The sequence below is a fragment of the Triticum dicoccoides genome, chromosome 7B (genome assembly GCF_002162155.2).
Source record: "Triticum dicoccoides isolate Atlit2015 ecotype Zavitan chromosome 7B, WEW_v2.0, whole genome shotgun sequence".
In the NCBI taxonomy this organism is placed as follows: domain Eukaryota; kingdom Viridiplantae; phylum Streptophyta; class Magnoliopsida; order Poales; family Poaceae; genus Triticum; species Triticum dicoccoides.
The window spans coordinates 45,128,984-45,133,830 of NC_041393.1; the positions used below are offsets into that span (position 1 = coordinate 45,128,984).

Below are 4,847 nucleotides of genomic sequence, written 5' to 3' on the forward strand. Positions count from 1 at the left end.
CGCCGCGTTCCCCTCCCCTGCTCCTCCCCCCTCGCCGCTGCCAGAGGAGGTCTCCGGCGAAGCCCGCGCGCCTACCAATGATGGTGGCGGCGAGGATCTGGCCGCTCCGGCTCTGCTAGGAGGGCTTCGGCTGACGAGGCGGCGGCCTCGGATGGTGCGGCGGTGTTGGTTTGGCGGTAACCAATGCTCGATTGGTGGTGCTCTCCCTCCTCCTCGGCCGTGTGGACGGCGTGGCGGCGGGCGTTGGGCGCAGGTCGCACTCTCCTCTTCTTCTCATCCTCTCCCCCCGTCAGATCTGGCCCCTGGCGGCCGCTGGTCGCCGGATCCACTGTCGACGGGGCTGCTGGAGGGGTGGTAGCGGACCGGGATAAATCCCTGGCTGGATTCCCGGCCACGACGACGGCGACACCTCCTGGTGTCGTCTTCCTCCTTGGAGGCGCCGTCGAGGTGCGTTTACCCCCTTCCCTCCCACTCTCATGCCCGGGTGAAAACTCTAGTCTCTTCAGGCTGGGCGGCAACGGCGTTTCATGCGTCGTCATCTTCTTGAAGGTGCCGCCTTGGGTGAGTTGGGGGTGTGCAGGGGCGATGGGTGTGGTGTCAAGTGTGTGGCGGCTTTGCAGGAGGAGTTGGCGCCATGGTCTTCTTGTTGGGGCAATGCTCTGCTATTTGGTTGTTCGTTGCCTGTCTTGTGGCTGTTTGTTTGCTGGCTCTCAGTGCCATGGCATGGACGGGGTGAAGATAGGGTTCTTTCCCCGTTGGCAGCAACAGGGCATGGAAGGCTTGAACTTGGTGCTGATTCCAGCGGGTGCTGTCCTGCTATCTGCATTGGCTGTCTTGGCTCCCCTGCTTGCAAGTTCTTCTTCAACCTCGCTCAACAGCAGCTTCTCTTCCTTGGGTGTGGATTACTGTGTCTTGAAGAGACTCTTCGTTTGGTGTTCTTAGCGCAGCAGGTGGGTCGTGCTGAGAATCTCCCATGGTGACCTGGAAGCTTGTACCAATCCTTGCTCAGGGGAGCATTGCCACTTGCCAACGGTACGGCGCCCTTCGATCCAGGGCGAGGGGCAGGGGTCCCCTTCGGAAGTGGAGAGGGTCAATACGAGAACGGCGTTCACCTATCGGAGTAGATGAGGGCATGTCCATCTTTGCTGGGCTGTAACTCCCCCTGAAGTTTGCTCTCTGTCAGGGTTATGGTTCTCCACTCGCGCATTGAAGGGCTTCGGCAATATCAAGCTAGTCTGTACTGTTTATTTCCTGTTTGCTTGTTCGTGTTGGGGCTAGTAGGTTGTTTCGGGCATCACCTTGTATCTGCCGTCTTTTTTTTTGTTTTCCTTTTTTTGCTTGTTTGCTATGCTTCGTTGTAATTGCGGGTGTTTGTATCTCCTGGCCGGTTGATGGCTTTGTTAATTCAAAGCAGGGCTCTTCTTGAGCCTTCGTTCTAAAAAAAAAGTTCATAACCCGAGCGCATGGATAATTTTGCAGAAAAAAGGGAGCTACAGAATTAATCTATATACCTGAAACGCGAAAGCGTAGGAGCTGACCACGACACCAAGTACCTGTTAGGGCATCTACAATGGGGGCGCTAAGGATGAGCGCCAGGGTTAAATTCCAGGTAGTTTTATTTTTTAGCAAACAAATTCCAGGTAGTTACGTGCTATTCCCATCTGAATCCAGGATGAGCGCGCTGCTATACCCACGATCTTTTTCACCCGATCTTTGCACGATGTGGCAAATCCAACCATCCATGTGTATAGAAAAGTGCAGCACACTCATTAGATTGATCATCGTCTGAACATCGGCCATATAGTATCGGGCGTCCAGTAGTTCCGATCCAGGATTCCGGCTGGCGTCGATGCAAAAATAGTCCCCGCGCGCCCGGACTTTTTTTGCACACAGGCTACCTAATATTTTCTTTTTCTTCAACTTCGTCTAGCACCTCGTTGGAAGTAGGGACTCTAAGGCCTTGTACAATGCAAGGTGCTTAGGGGAGGTGCTTAATTAGCAAAATAAACCGGACTTTCTTTAAATTAAGCGTCTCTTCTATAAAAATAGGCACTGGTGCTTCAGAAAAATCCGGTTTATTTTTAGGCCTAACACAAACGCTACCCTAAACTTTGTACAATTATTTTCCCCTAAGCGCCTATGCAAGCAATTAGTATTGTAGATGCCCTTAGGGCATCTTCAATGCAAGACGCCTATATGGGCGCTTAGGAAAATAAAAAAAAAATCTTGAAAAATTAAAAGCCTATCTAAGCATTGTTGGTTACATCGCTGAGCGCTAATTACGGGGGCGCTAAGGAAATCGGCCGCTACACGCAGCCTTCCATCTCGTACGAGAAAATAGCTCAACTGCTCGGTTCCTTTTCCAGCATCGATGCCATAGGTAGCGCCAGGATTGGAACGCCCAACTGCCCCATCGACGGGGAATACGATCCTGGCGCCTACGCTAGCACCCAGCGTTGTAGATGCCCTTAGTGACTATAATGAGAAACCCTGCTCAGTTTTATATTTAGCCACGACAACTACTTGTATTTATGTTTTTTGATAACCTAAATAATTATACATTAAAAATATTTGAATTCAAAATTTATTTTGACATTTTAGGCACCGAGGTATTATGAAACTTGGATTGTTTTTTCCGGCCGCTAAGTTTTGTACGTTGTGGGTTAAGCATTATATATTTTGATGCGGTTTTTTTCATTTGAATTTTTTTGGTTTAAAAAGCTCAGATTTTTCAGAACCCGTGAAAAAATAGTGTAACAAAACTGTAGCCAATATATATGTGCACGAACATATAGTTGGTGGAGTCAGTTGGCTAGCACGCTTATTGTATACGAGGTTGCGGGTTTGAATCACCCCAGCCCCTTTTTTATTCTCCCACCATTAGTCCTGACAAGTGGAACCCACACATATTATTAAGGGGCTTCTGTTTAATTAAATATAGAATGAGGGATGCTTCTGCAAAAGAATAAACGAGGGTGTGGCACCAAGCGGGTCCAGTCAGCGTGGGATACTTCTAAATATGAGCGAAGTGACCGTATTTGCACGAGAACACAAGTTAGATGACCACAAATTTGTATTTTTAAAGTTTTAGCATCAAACTGAACATTGAGCGCAACTTTTGTGACTCCTGATGGAGTGAAGTCTGTTTTGAATCCTGAGAGCGTAGGCAGCGACAGAAATGAACCCCGACGTCGAAATCCCTGAAGTCTGTGTCATGTAGTCTCTAATCCCAGTCGTAATGGCCCTTTAGTGCGTATTAGGCTGGGATTAGCCGACGTGACACCGTCTGGTGGTGGGATTGCTACTTTAAACGCCACGTCGGTTCAGCCACTTATCTTCAGACGCGGGGAGGGGAACCAAATTAGGGTTGAGGCGAGGGGAAGAGAGAGGCGATTGGCAGACGATTGACGGCGGAAGCGACGATGTCGTCGGCGTCGCTCGGCTCATCTGCTTCTCGCGGTGGAGGGATTCGCCGGAGAGGCGGAGCAGCAAGGTCGCCGGTGCCCTATCGGGAGGAGCCCATGGAGTATGAGCCGGTGATTTGTTGCTCCCTGTGCAGGAAGAAAGCGCCGCGGTGGATTTCCTAGAGTCCAGCGAACCCTGGGAGGAGGTACTATGCGTGCGTTGAAGCTCAGGTATGCTCTGATCTGCTGTGTTCTTGCGCTCGTTCTTCATTTGGTTTGCTCTGTTTTTTGCTATGGCCTCTGATGAGTAGTTCCATCTGACGAGTACTCCCCTCTGAAAAAATTGAACAGCACAGCTTCATTCAGTGGCATGATGTGCCTACAACTCTTTTTGTGCGTGGACTGCTGGGAGATCTTCGAGACAGAGTGTGGAAGTTGGAGGCAGACATTGATGCACTGTTAACTGAAGGAGCTTCAGGAGCTGCTACTTTAACTGATGGAGTGACGAGAGGCAACGAAAAAAATGCATCAGTTAGTGAGAAATGTGTTAGCAGAGAGATGTTGTTGTATGGCATTGTGTTATTTCTGTCTGGTATGGTAGTAGGGATGATTTTAGGCTGGTGAATCAGGTAGTAAATAAGTTTGAGGCAATGTACTGAATGTGGAGCAATGTAATGTTTTTGAGACAAGTTTGAATGCAATTCAGTTTGAAAATATTTTCATGACATATGCAGTGCCATTTCTCTGTGTACTTGGAAATATAGTGTGTGTGGAACAAGAAAAGAGGAAATATGCATCAAATGTTCAGAGTTTGATGTAAAAAAAACTGGAATAAAAGAACATTTTGACAGCTTTCTGTCAAAAGCATGTACATGGCTTGCTGTGGAAAATCAATGTTGTCTCCTTGACAATAGTAATATAGATCATTTCAGCATCTTGTTGTGAACATCATATTGTCAGGTTACTGTCAAAATTAATGCTATCTGTTGTACAGTACTCATATATATAATTTTCATAGGGCAACAAAATAACAGGAAATTTATAAAGAGCAAGATCACACATAGAGGCCAACTAGTTCACATTACATTGCCCATAATCAGCTGGTTCACATCCAACATAACCACAAGTTCTTAGGGACACACAGATCCAAAGTAACTAGAAGTTTAACACCAACATGACAACAAGTTCACATGGTTTGATCCACACAACCAAAATAATAATGAAAAGTAACAACTTCAGTAGTTCCCACTTGCTGTGAAGTAGGCACTAAACCCTCTGGTCTCTCTGTGTGCTCCTATGCCCCTACCAACATTTGTGCTCCCTCCAGGTCCTTCATTTGTACTTCCTCTCCCTCTCTTTGCTCCTCTACCCCTGCTAGCAGATGTGCTTCCTCCAGGTGCAGAATTTCTCTTAGCTCTATGAAAGATCGTGGATGTCGCCTAG

The 4,847-nt window shown here is 47.9% G+C and overlaps 1 long non-coding RNA gene across 1 annotated transcript; it reads left to right on the top strand.

The window, feature by feature from the left end:
• Positions 1-3,354: 3,354 nt before the first annotated feature.
• LOC119339556 lies at positions 3,355-4,131 on the top strand. Its single transcript, XR_005164177.1, has 2 exons — positions 3,355-3,635; positions 3,756-4,131. It is a non-coding gene; the product is annotated as an uncharacterized LOC119339556 (long non-coding RNA).
• The last annotated feature ends 716 nt before the right edge of the window (positions 4,132-4,847 follow it).